The 13,968-nt window shown below is 48.2% G+C and overlaps 1 pseudogene across 2 annotated transcripts; it reads right to left on the reverse strand.

Annotated features, from left to right (window-relative positions):
- Window positions 1-1,232: 1,232 nt before the first annotated feature.
- Window positions 1,233-10,239, reverse strand: LOC100276180 (uncharacterized; annotated as a pseudogene). Of its 2 annotated transcripts, NR_156474.1 has the most exons (7): window positions 9,934-10,239; window positions 9,697-9,805; window positions 8,112-8,226; window positions 3,588-4,008; window positions 1,904-2,052; window positions 1,738-1,801; window positions 1,266-1,560 (listed from the first exon to the last, which is right to left on the reverse strand). The product of NR_156474.1 is annotated as an uncharacterized protein, transcript variant 2 (transcript). The 2 variants fall into 2 exon arrangements; NR_156473.1 differs by lacking the exons at window positions 1,904-2,052; window positions 3,588-4,008 and having other exon boundaries at window positions 1,233-1,560; window positions 9,904-10,196.
- Between the last annotated feature and the right edge of the window lie 3,729 nt (window positions 10,240-13,968).

The raw sequence follows: 13,968 nt of genomic DNA on the forward strand, positions 1-13,968 counted from the left end.
GAAAATACATTTACCAGACACCACATTAGCACCAGGAGGTCGAGGAACTAGATCCCAGGTGCCATTAGACTTCAGAGCAACATATTCTTCCTCCATGGCAGCCCGCCAATGCGGGTCAGTAAGGGTAGCCCTGACAGACTGCGGAATCGGCGACACCGCAGTAGCAAGGTACAAAGCCAGCTGTCGGAAACCAGCTTTGCCACGAGTGACCATCGGGTGTGGGTGAACCACCGGGGGAATGGGCACCGCACCAGGTGGAAGTACTCGAGAGGCAGTAGGAAGCGGTGAAGATGGCGCTCCAGGCAGGGGCGAGACCGGAGCAGGTCCACCCGGCGAAGTGGTCGGCACAGGTCCAGCCAGTTGGGCAGCTGGCGCAGGTCCAGCCGGGGGGTGCCGATGGTGGTACGCCAGTATAGGTTCCCGGAACCGGTCACCAAGGGGTGCGCCCATGGTAGGCACACCGGGACTAGCTGGCGCAGCAAGCGTGGAAGTCCGAGTAGGCGGAGCTAGAACCCGGGAGGGCTGGCCCGACTGAGAAGAGGTAGCATCTGTGGGAGGAACCCCCGTAGGTGGTGCTGGCGGTGCAACTACGGGGGCAACAGATCGAGTCCCTACAGGTAAAAGATGTGTTCCGATGGGTGAAGGCATCAGATCCATCTCAGACAAAAAATCAAAATCATTAGTTCGAGGGGGCAAGACTGCGAAAGGGAAGAAAGCCTCATCGAAGACAACGCGACGAGAAGTTAAGACCCGATTTGTGGATAGATCAAGACAGCGATAACCTTTATGCTCAGGAGAATACCCCAGAAAAACACACCTTGTAGAGCAGGGAGCAAGCTTATGTGGCGCGATGGCGGAGAGGTTCGGATAGCAAGCACATCCAAACACCCGAAGCTGCTCATATGTGGGAGGTGTGTTGTACAGGTAGGGCTGGATATCGAGCTGGCTCGACTCGGCTCGGTTCGACTCGAGTTGGCTCGTTATGATAACGAGTTAGCTTGACTCGTTATGATAACGAGCTGGAGAAGTTGCTCGGCTTGGCTCGTTTGGTAACTCGGTCTGACTCGATTAACTCGTGAGCCAGCTCGTTATCAAAGTTGCCATAAGCCGACAACCATACATACAATCATACATAATATCAGATATAACTATTTACAAAATAGCAGCCATCTCATTCACTTAAACAAACAAAAAATAATTGTATATTGAAATACATGCAGCCACCAATTATAGACTTATGTTCATAATAGTTCCATTCCATTCCATAATCCATAATTCCATACTTTCAGAGTTTCAGTTCTAGAACCAAATACATGCAGTGATGCAGCCAACAATTATAGATCAGGACTTCAGGTTCAGGAGTTCAGGACAAAGTTGCAGGGAGCCAACAAAATATGTCAGGTTAGCAACAGTTGCAACTTACAAGTTGCAACCAACAATTACAGGCTTACAGTTACAGCCAACAAAATATAATGACCATGTGCCTCTCATGTCTCCTCTCCCGGGTCCTATCTCTCCCTCTCCTCCATCTCCTCAATGTGAGTATGTGACCATGTGCCTCTACAAGTCATCAGAAAATCAGCAACACATAAATCAGAACCACTTATAAATCAGGGACAACACCATGTTTTTCTACAAACATGACTACATCTACATGTCATATAATGATATAACTCATAAACAGCAACACATTCATATAAGTATATAACTCATACAATACAAGTGAGCAACACTTACAATTACTTGCCACCACACACTTTGGAAATTCCACAGACTCGATGTCACCATCATCACCTTCTCCCTACAAAATATGTCCAAAGTGAGTGTCACATACTCACATATTCAGATACTGAAATGCCAAGTAAACACTTAGAAGTTACAAGTATTGCCACCATACACTTACAGTTACAAGAATAGGTGAACTTCGAGACCCACGTATCCAACTAGAAGCACACACCAAAGCCTGGACTGTTGCTGGCTTCAATGAACTCTTGTAATCATCAAGGATCCTACCCCCAGTGCTAAAAGTGGATTCTGATGACACACTGCTAGCTAGAACAGCCAAGAACCTCTTTGCCATAGAAGATACCACAGGAAATCTATGACTATTCACCTTCCAATAGTTAAGCAGATCAAAGTGTTTCTCATCTATGGACACATTTGATTCATCTAGATAAATGAGCAACTCGGATTTGGAGCTTTCTGTAGCACTTAACTCTAAGAAAGTTTGGAATCCACTAGAAATAACAGAAGCTAAGGAGTTGCTTGTATCCTTTGAGGAAGAGGCTGATTGGGCATTACTTGGGCTATGTTCACTAATCTTGCATCGGTATATGACCTCATACTTCTTGTACAACCTTTCCAATTCTTTATCAATGGCATCTATTTCTTTTTGAGCTCTTAAGGAGTCATAAATCTGACCAAAACACCATCTAATGTATCTCATTTTGAACCTAGGGTCAAGGATTTTGTAGCAATAACCATGACATTGTTTCTCACTTCCCAATATTTATCAAACTTGTTCAACATTGCATCAGCCATACTCATCATATATGCATCACCTGACTGTTGTGCCAGTTTCAATGCAATCTTGACTTTAATTATGTAGAGGTAAAATACATTGGCAGTGGGATAGGTTGATGCTGAAAAGGCAGTATTTGCTTCTGCCATTATTCCCAATATTGGTTTGATTTTGTCATACAAAAGCCATTGGGAGTCTGAAGGTTTCCATTCGTAGTTGTTGTCTATTTCAGAATAGTAACCAAAGGCCTCCTTATAGTCAAGGCAAGAATCTAGCATTTTGTATGTTGAACCCCACCTTGTTTTAACATCAAGGCACAACCCTTGTCCTACTTTAACAGAATATTGGTTGCAAACTTCTACAAACTTGTACATACGGGTTGGAGACCTCTTAAAGTACTTCACTGTGTTTCTAAGATCAGTTATCAATGAATCAATTGGTTGCAACCCATCATTCACAACCAAATTGACTATGTGGGCAGCACAACGAACATTAAAGTACATAGGGTCAAAGCTCGAGTTCTTTCTAGCAAGAAACTTGGACTTCAGATTTGTAATAGCAGAATCATTACTAGAAGCATTATCAAGAGTGATTGTCAAGATCTTATCCTCAATTTTCCATTCAACCAAACATTCAAAAACAGCCTGAGCTATGACAATACCAGTGTGTGGAGGATCCAATTCAATAAAGTTCAGAACACGGCATTGCAAGATCCAATCAACATCAACATAATGTGCCACTAAACACATATACTGAATGTTTTGATTTGATGTCCATAAATCAGTAGTTAAACTTATTGATTCAGCCTCTCTAAGACTCTTCTTGATTAGTTCTTTCTCAGATTCATAGATCTTCATGCATACATTTTTAATAGTCTTCCTACCAATAGATTCATAATTGTTATTCATCCATTTCATCAAGATATTGAACCATTTATGCTCTACCATTCTAAATGCATATTCATGGACAATTATCATCTTGGCAATTAAGACTCTAGTGTGCTCATGATCATATTCAGTGGGATTAACAACAACAGGTCCACCATCTCAAGTAAAGGAGAGACTACCTTGAGCAAGATTTTTCTTAGCTTGTGCCAGCTTGTTCAAATACTGTGTGCACTTGTCTAGGTGTCGGTTTAGTGTTGTAGTGATGCCCCCTTGATGGTACAAATAAGATCTATGACAGAACTTGCACTTGGCTTTTGTCTCCATAACCCCAAGTTCCTTTCTAGAAGCAACAGTGACCACCTTAAAATACTTCCAGCAACCAGCCCTCTTTACTCTATTCGCCTTGCACTTGGAGGGGGACAACTGAATACCAGCTCTTGACCTCTTTCCTCCTCTCTTTGTCTTTTCAGTTTTTGACAACTCATCTCCATCAGTTGACGGTGGAAACTCATCATCATGATCAAACTCACTGTCATCTGATTCCGACAACATAACCTCCAATTCCTCCCCTTGCCCCTCCTCCATCACAACATCAAGTTGCTGCGGAAAAAACAGTACAAACATTATTTTGACATGACCATTCATGTTTCTACATAAGAACAATCAAAGCTTTTTATGTATCTACATCTCCATAAATCAAAGCTATTCATGTATGAAATATTGAAATTTATCATACATTAAAACCTTTTCTACAGATACAGAGACAGCACCACAACGAGATGTGGATGATGAAGGTGCAGTGCTAGCAGCCGCTGACATCTTCTTAGCTGCTGTCACAAGCTTCCTCGTGCTCGTGCGCTTGATCATTGATCCGGAACTTCGTGGTATTGGTGGACGCGAATCACCTTCGTGCCATCCAGTTCTTGGGCCTCCATGGAGGCGAGCCGCCAACCGGCGATGGGCAAGTGGGTGCCGGACAGCCAAACAGGGCAAGGGCGCCATCGGGGAAGACGACGAAGAACAGACTGTTGAACAGGGCGAGGGTGCCGGACGGCCGGAGTGCTGGACTACTGGATTCTCGTCGCGGAGTGCTGGAGTCTCAGGCCCACGCCGCACACCGGCGCGGCGGAGCCTGCAACATGCTCTGCTCCACGGACCGCGGCGGCCGATGGCTCTAGGGTTTAGGTTTTGGGGAGAGAGAGGGAGAGACGAGAGGGTGAGGGAGGGAGAAGCCAGAAGCCAAGCGCACCTGCGCAATCGCCCAACGGCCCAAGCCGCCGAGACCCGGCCGAGACCCGACCGAGAGGCTGACTGAGTGAGGCTCCTGTGACTGTTACTCTGTGAGTGTGTTGTCGTGTCCTGTGTAGGCCGTGTGACTGGGCTGCTCCATATGGGACTGGGCTGGGCCATTGCAGATTTGCAGTGATGTACAACTCGTTTGGCTCGTGAGTAACTCACGAGCCAGCTCGAGTTTGGCTCGTTAAGAACCGAGTTAAATTGTTAGCTCAGCTCGTGACTCATTTTAAACGAACCGAGTCGAGTCGAGTCACTAATGAGTCGAGTCGAGCGAGTTACTGAGCCACGAGTTTTTTGTCCAGCCCTATGTACAGGGCAGACAAGAGGCACAGACAGTTTTGGTGGGAAGGCAATTGAGAAGATAAGTGGATGTATGAAGAGCATCTACCCAATAGTGTGGAGCCATGGACGCTTGGAGCAGCAAGATGTGGATCATATTGTTGGTGGTGTGGAGCATGCGTTCGGCTTTACCGTTCTGTGGCGATGTATAGGGGCAAGACATGTGAAGCTTCACACCATTGTGGAGAAAGAAGGTCCGGGTAGAGGAGTTGTCAAACTCCCGACCATTATCACATTGGACTTGCTTGGTCATGCGCCCAAACTGAGTATGGACATAAGAGAAAAAAATGAGAGATGGTGGAAAAAGTATCAGATTTGAGGCGCAAAGGAAAAGTCCAAGAATAATGTCAAAATCATCAAGGATAACCAAATAGTATTTAAACCCGGAGACACTGATGATAGGTGAAGTCCACAAATCACAATGAACTAAATCAAAACACTGAGTAGCATGTGACATGGACTGCGCAAACGGAAGTCTAGTGTGCCGACCTAACTGACATGCATGACAGATAGGTACATGTTTGGGCTTATTACATGAAACAGCAGCAATACTAGAAAGCTTAGCAAGCACGTCAGGGCCAGGGTGACCAAGACGTTGGTGCCATAGGGACGCAGGAGCAGCAACAGCAACAAGGGCATAGTGTGTAGTGGCTGGAGGAGCACGCGTAGTAGGAAGACTGATGGTGTACAGTGGCCCAGAGCTGTTGCACCTAAGGATTGTGTTCCTGGAATTGAGATCCTTCACAAAAAGGCCAAACGGGTCAAATTCCATGGAACAATTATTATCAGTCGTAAACTGACAAACAGAAAGAAGATTCTTAATGATATCAGGTGTAACAAGAACATTGTTAAGATAAAACTGGCCAGAAAGCATTGTATCTCCTACTGAGGAGACCGGCAGACTGGACCCGTTTCCAACAACGATGGATGAAGGAATAGTAGAAGTTGGAGAACGAAAACGGGAGATGTTACCAGAGTCCGGGGTCGTATGGTTGGAGGCCCCGGAGTCAGCAATCCACTCGGTGATGGATTGGGGTTGCTGAAGAGTCATTGTGTTGAAGAAAGAGGCCAGCGACTGCTGATCCCAGGCACCCTGCCACGAGTTCCAGGGTGATTGGGCAGCCTCTTGTTGCTGTTGCGCACCATAAGCAGTATGTGCCTGCTGCTGCAGCTGATGTTGCCGATGGGCAGCATACAGCTGCGCCGAAACTGGGATGGGCGCCAGTGGGGTGGTATGCTGAGATAGAATCGCGGGCTGCCCCGGAGCGGTGAGGAACACCTGCTGCTGTGGAGGGCGTGGGGACTGCTGCAGCTCTCCCATAGTCGGACCGGGGTACATGGAGATCGTCCCAGTCCATGGGTTGTAGAGGGAGGTCCAGGGGACCGGCGCACCTATCGCCGAGGTGCTGCCATTACCCTGGTTGCGCGCTGGACCAGCAGTGTGGCCCCCTGCCTTTGAGGATGAGCACCAGAACCCCGGCCACCCTTCCCACGGCCGCGCCCGCGACCACGGCCCTGACCCTGGCCGCCACTGCCAGGGGGGCGAGAGGAGGAAGGTGGCTGGGAGTTGTTGGAGTAGAAGGCCTGAGGTGGTGCCGAAGTCGTGTCTGGTCCAAGTTGCAGTTCCTCGAGGACCAGATCATCCCGGAGTTTAAGAAAACTCGGGAAGGGACGACTGCGTGTGATGATCGCCCGAAGATGCTCATACTTCTTGTTCAGGCCGCGAAGAACGTTGAGGACGAGGTTCCGGTCCGAGACCGGGCAGTCAAGATCACCGAGGGAGTCCGCCATAGCCTTCATCTTGTGGCAGTACTCAGTCATCGAGAAATCACCTTGGACAAAGTTGCGAAACATGGCGTCGAGATGAAGGGTGTGTGTCTCGCTGTTGCCGATGAACTGGTTCTCGAGCGTCAGCCAGGTCTGACGCACGGAGATGCCATGTTCCCGGGCGATGTCCTGAAGGTCGATGCTGATGGTGTCGAAAATCCAGGAGACGACAACGTTGTCCATCCGTTTTCAGGACGGATCGTTGGCAGGAGGAGTGTCGAGGAGGACATGGGCGGCGAGTTCGTAGCGCTCGAGGGTGAGCATCACCTTATCGCGCCAGCGGGCGTAGTTCATGGAAGAGGGGTCCAGAACAATGTCGATCATGTTGCGGATGTTTTGTACACCGCGTGCTTGGGCATGCAGGTTGGCGATGACAGCATACTCATCACCGACGGGTGGGGGAGGAGGCGCAGCCGCGGACGACGAGGGGATCTGATGTGCCCCAACCACAACCTTGGCGTCTAGGGCTGCGACAGCAGCCTGCTCTTCCTACAGGAGCAGGGCTATGGCCCGAACGCACGCACAAGCTGCCGCAGCCTCCTGCTCCGTAGCTTGGAGGGCGACCAGCTTGTCGTCGATGAGCCTCTGGAGGGCCGCAGTAGCGGCGGCGGCCATGGGGAGTAGGGGCGGGCGCAACGAGCGGCCCTAGGAGGAGGAGAGGAGTTGGCGGCGGCCAAACCCTAGAGAGGGGAGGCGCGCAGCAGACCCTAGAGAGGGCGGGGGCTAGCCCTAGAGAGGAGCGGAAGCGAGAAAAAAACGGATGGCTCTGATTACCATGTTGGACAGGGATAGTCACCTATGATTTGTGTGTATTGATAGGACCCCAAGGGGCAACATATATCGGCAGACAGGAGGGGAGGAAACCCTAGGGCTGCCGCCTATAGGAGGGTGGCGGCAGGACAGGGGGAAAACCTCTCAGAAGAGGTGGCGCAACACCTATGGGTCGGGCTTGTACATACGCAGAGGACAGCCCGGCATCACACACACATAAGGCCTATACAAATATTCTAACAATTTGTAGTTAAACTTATAGTAGGTCCAGTAGACAATGGATCATCTTTGGGGACCTTGCCTGTCAAAGGAAATCTGATATGACTAATATTCATCCCTCTCTACAAAGTACAGTTTCACATCCACCATGAGGTGGAATTTCACTGACTTTATGTCTTCTACTTCGGAAGTTAGAAATAGCAGTTGGTACTCCCAAGAACCAAAATGCATCTTGTGTTCAAATGACTCACCCTTGATTTCAAGGCAGTTGGACGAGCCTTTGGCGTTCCAGCTTGACTCACCAGGGACCTTTTTGGCTCAACTTTTAGAGATGAGAATAATGGAGTTCCTGGTGGTGTCAGAAGCCTGAAAGTAAACAACTTCATTGAGAACAGTTACATAATAACTTCAAAACTGCAGTCCAGAAGTAACCTCTAATAAAATCTGTGATGCAGCAGAATGGACTTAAATGATAAATTTAGAGAATACAAGCAACAGAAGTGCCAAAATATGTAGGATGCCACCTGAGTCTGAAATGACATCAGGTATATATCTCATAGAGTTTCTGATACCGTGCACTTTGAATGGATAACACACACCCACTAAATCAGTTGCTTTGAATCACTATCCTTCTCACTTAGATTAACTTTTCCCTAACAAAATCAAGTAGCTAACCCAGCACCTACAGAGCACGCAACAACCAAAAAAGAAAAATATCATGTGAGCTTAGTTACATGGTCGACCTGCTCTCTACCAAGCACACATCAGCGAGCAATCAAATAGCCAAGCTCTTGACAAAATGGAATTGTCTTCATGTGTTAATATAGTCACCTATGATCTAATTACTTAGTCTCTTCGGAGACATCCGATAATCTAATTACTTAGGAATCTCATACTCTATCGACTAGAAAAAAAAAACTAAGAAAAAAAAGGTAATGTGTCAATACCACCAAATCATACATAAATTTTCACACCTGCTACCAAACAAATACAAAATCAACCAGGACCAAGATAGGTAGCCTGCAAGTCATAGGAGTTAAGGCATACTATGTCGAAATGTGTCCAATATATTGTCTACTGAAAACACACCAGATTCACAAAAAAAACAAGCTGAGCTAGAGAGACACTAGCTAGCTAACGAACCAGAAAGCAAGAAGAAGAAACTAAACTGATTGATAACTCCAAAAACAGATAGTACAATTTTTATCATGCAGTGACTAGACAATCAATAAAAAAGGAGCTGCAACTAGGACAAGAGATCCAAATGTTACCTCCAACAACCACCATGTCCATGACCCATCCTTCCCAGCAACACCAGCTGAATTCTAACTAACATCAAGTTTCACGAAAGACAAACTTTATGGTACACCGTCAACTTAACAGACAATGCATGGACAGCAGATAGACTGTATGCACAGAAGGCAAAATTACAGAAAAATGGAACTCATCGCTCCGCTTCTAGCAAGGCAACTGAAGAATGAAGATTTAGCTTGAAACTTATGAAGCTGTAGAGTTCTCAGTTTTGTCAGTCCTGCAGCTTTGCATTCAGCATTGGGAATGAGGAATCAAGATTTAGGGAACCCGTACTAAATATTACACTGTTAAAACCTCACCAAATTCCCTGAAGCCTTAAAATGGTTAAAACTTAACACCTCACCAAATTCTCTGAAGCCTTAAACGACAAAAGAGCAGAACAAAATTGAAGTTCACAATGCTACAATGTGGTTTGGCTAGAATCATTGTCACACCAATGGCTATGCTGCCCACAACCGAAAAAGCAGAAATTTGATACTAGCTAATTAGTGGAAAGTTGGTAGCTACTGCCGAAGCACTCACCAGTCGTAATCGTTCTTGTCGCTGGCGTCTGCATTGAGGAAGTCGTCCACTCCCCCAGGCGCCCTCCTAAATCCGCCGCCAGCCACCTTGTACGCCGCCGGTTTGGGCTCTACGACCACAAAGAACCAAAAATTCAAACCACGATAAGCTAGGGCTTCATAAGCACATGAGTAAAATGCAAAGGAACGGCTCACGGCTGCAGGAAACCCGAAGAAGAGGCCGAAATGAAGCTCCCACCAGCGGGTGGCGGCGGGTCGAGGAGCAGCATCCCGTTCTCCGCCGCGACGTCCCCGGAGAGCAGAAGCTGGTCCGCCGCGGCGGCCGCAGCGCCGCGCTCCTTCTCGCGTCGGCGCATCTCGAGGAAGAGCGCGAACTCCTCATCCTTCTCCTTGATGACGGCGCCGAGCGTCCGACACCTAGCCTCGCCGTCCGCCATGCCCACCCGGCGCTGCATCGGCGTCACTCCCCCGGCGCGGCCTCCTGCGGAATTAGGGTCCCGGAAGGAGAGATCAGTGGCGCGGGGGAGTGAGCGAGTAAAGAGTTGGGAGTGAAGCCAACGGAAGCGAGCTTTTTGGAACCGTGATATCGCCAACACTGGGCTTCTGAAAATAGGTATTCCCCCCCTTTAGCACCAGCTTGTCCCCAAGCTGGGGCTGATGGAAAGCGTTGCTTCAAGGGCTCCAAGTCTTCCCAGGTGACAAGAGACAGCGGCAGTGATGACCATCTGATCAATCCTTGGGATATTGCCCGGAGACCGCGGGTGACGACGCGTCGCTGTAGGACAGCCACTGGAAACTGTGAGTGAAGAGTAGAATCAGGGAGCTCTGGTGTTACCTGAGCCATTGGGGGTAGAGCTCTTTTCAATTGTGAGACATGGAATGTGGGGGGAATCGCGGCAGACGCCGGCAGATCCAGAGTATATGCCACAGTACCAATTTTAGCCAGCACCTTGTAAGGTCCGAAGTAACGAAATGACAACTTCTGAGATGCCCTTGGTGCGAGAGATGTCTGAACATACGGCTGTAGTTTTAAGAAGACCATATCACCAATCTGAAACACCCGCTCTGAACGTTTTTTGTCGGCCTGAGATTTCATCCTGTTCTTAGCTCTGCTGAGGTGCTGACGAAGCAGATCAGAGATGACCACCTTTTCATGGAGAAAGTCAGACAATTCAGTGGAAGAAGAGTCCAGGTTCCGAAGACCGAAGTGTTTTGGTGGGTATCCATACAGAGCCTCGAACGGGGATCGGCCAATAGAAGAGTGATAGCTAGTATTATACCAATACTCAGCAGCTGATAGCCAACTGGACCATTTACTCGGACAAGCATGTACGAAGCAGCGAAGGTAAGTCTCCAAGCACTGGTTGACACGTTCCGTTTGCCCATCCGATTGGGGGTGATAAGCACTGCTCATGTGGAGGTTAACACCAGCGGACTGAAAAAGTTCGCGCCAAAAGTTGCTGGTAAATATCCTGTCACGGTCAGATACTATAGCAGCAGGTAGCCCGTGGAGTTTATATATATTGTGGAAGAAGGCATGAGCAACTCCAACAGCTGTAAAGGGGTGTGTCAGGGGAACAAAATGAGCATACTTTGTGAATAAGTCAACCACCACAAGTACACAATTGTAGCGGGAGGATTTGGGTAATCCCTCTATGAAGTCCATAGAAATGGTGTTCCAGGCTGCAGGAGGAATGTCCAGTGGCTGGAGGAGTCCCGGACTGCGAGTGCGGTCTGTTTTTGCTTGTTGGCAAACGCTGCAAGATTGAACCCAGGCTTGAACAAACGACCGCATACCTTTCCAAGCAAACGCTTGCTTGAGGCGTCGGTAGGTAACCGGAACGCCAGAATGACCCCCGAGAGGAGACTGATGAAAAGCCTCTACCAGTTGCTGTTTGATCAATGTGCAGTCACCTATCCAAATGCGATTCTTAAATCTGAGTAGCCCTTGTTGTAAGGAGAAGTGGGGTACAGAGTCATTGTCCAAGGACAGCTTGGCTAACAACTGTGTGGCATGAGCATCCTCGCTGTATGAATCCACCACTCGGGCTACCCAGGATGGGGCAGAAACTGAAATGGCTAAGCAGGATGCCTCATGGTGTGAACGGCGGGATAAAGCATCAGCCACGCGGTTGTCAGATCCCTTTTTGTATACAATGGAGTAATGTAGGCCCAGCAATTTGGTAAACACCTTTTGTTGCCAATGTGTATGGAGTCGTTGCTCATTGAGGTGAACCAAACTACGCTGATCAGTGTGGATTATAAACTCGGCATGCTGGAGATAGGAACGCCAGTGCTCAACGGCCATCAAGATAGCTAGATATTCCTTCTCGTAAGTGGAGAGACCTCTGGTCTTTGGGCCCAACGCCTTACTGACAAAGGCGAGTGGATGTCCAGCTTGCATAAGCACTGCTCCAATTCCCATGGCACACGCATCAGTTTCCAAGATGAACTGCTTAGAGAAATCGGGAAGAGCAAGAACTGGGGCCTGACTCAGGGCTGATTTGAGACACTGAAATGCCACTTCATGTTCTTGTGTCCAGCAGAACATAGTATTTTTCCGGAGTAAATTTGTTAGGGGCTTGGAAATAATACCAAAGTGTTTGATGAATTTGCGATAGTAACCAGCGAGCCCGAGGAAACTACGCAGTTCCTTAGCATTGTTGGGAGTGGGCCAGTGGAGTACAGCAGTCACTTTATGTGGGTCTGTTTGAACTCCTTCAGCACTGATAACGTGGCCAAGGTAAGCAATGGATCTTGTGGCAAATGTACACTTGGACAACTTAACCTTCCAATTGTCGTTCTGGAGCAATTGCAGCACCACACGTAGGTGTTCAATATGGGCTTCCAGTGAAGGGCTGTATACTAGAATATCATCGAAAAATACTAGAGCAAACTTGCGTAAAACTGGCAGCAAGGTGTTGTTCATTGCACTCTGGAAAGTTGCTGGTGCGCCTGTCAACCCGAAAGCCATAACACGAAATTCGTAGTGACCACTATGTGTCTGAAAGGCTGTTTTGAACTCTTCACCCTCCTTGAGTAATATCTGGTGGAACCCAGCTCGCAGATCAAGACTAGAGAACCAGCTAGCCCCGTGCAGCTCGTCCAAAAACTCGTCAATGATTGGGACTGGGTATTTCCGTTTGATTGTGAGAGCATTGAGGTGACGAAAGTCAACGCAAAAACGCCAGGTCTGATCCTTTTTGCGAACCATCAACACTGGGCTTGAAAATGGACTGGTACTGGGCTGAATTATCCCTGACTGGAGCATCTCCTTAACCTGGGCTTCGATCTCATCCTTGATAGCAGGTGCATACCGGTAAGGACGGATAAACACTGGCTGTGCGCCCTGGATCAGTGGAATGGTATGATCACAAGCACGGGATGGTGGCAAACCTTCTGGAGGGTTGAAAACTGACTGAAATTGCTGCAGAACCAGGGACAGCCTTGGATCCAAGTTGTCGGGCAGTTGAGTGTCACTACCAGACTGCAACAAATACACCACATGCATTATATCAGGCCGGTCTGAAGTGTGAACTTTTCCGTGTAATACTGCAATGTGCCCCTTGTATGGTAATGCCAACCACCGGTCTCTCCAGTTAATCTTCATGGGGCTGAAGTGCTCAAGCCAATCCATACCAAGGACGACATCGTAAGCTGAGAGGGGAAAGACACGGAAATCAGTAGTAAATGAATAGCCCTGAGTTGTCCAGACAGCAGCAGGAATCACACAATTGCAATTAATAATACTGCCATCAGCCACTTTGACTGCCACTGAAGGGGAGAGCAGTGAGACCCCCTGAAGCTTGGGAGCTAATGTTGAGCTGATAAAAGAATGAGAACTGCCTGAATCAACCAAGATGGATATGGGGTGCCCTTGACATTCACCAAATAATTGGAGAGTATGTGGAACAACAGATCCTGATATAGCAGACATTGAGATGGCCAGCAACTGATCAGATGCAGATTTGACGTCAGTATCAGGAGTGGGCTCCTCTGAATTGCCCTGGAACAATTCCCACATTTCTTCGAGAGCGTGTAACTGCACAGTTGTTGAACAACGGTGACCATGAGACCACTTCTCGGCACACTTGTCACACAGTCCGCGGGCTCGACGATATGCTTTCAAGGATGAAAACTTATCGTCCATAGAACGGGGGCGCGGGGCATTATCCGGAGCCGGTGGTCGAGGAAGAGGCAGCGGCTGTGGAGTAGTGCTGGTGCCGCGAGCGTACAATGACCGGCGAGCATCCGGCCGGATGGGCTCGAGGAC

The sequence above is a fragment of the Zea mays genome, chromosome 8, assembly GCF_902167145.1.
Source record: "Zea mays cultivar B73 chromosome 8, Zm-B73-REFERENCE-NAM-5.0, whole genome shotgun sequence".
Taxonomy (NCBI): Eukaryota; Viridiplantae; Streptophyta; class Magnoliopsida; order Poales; family Poaceae; genus Zea; species Zea mays.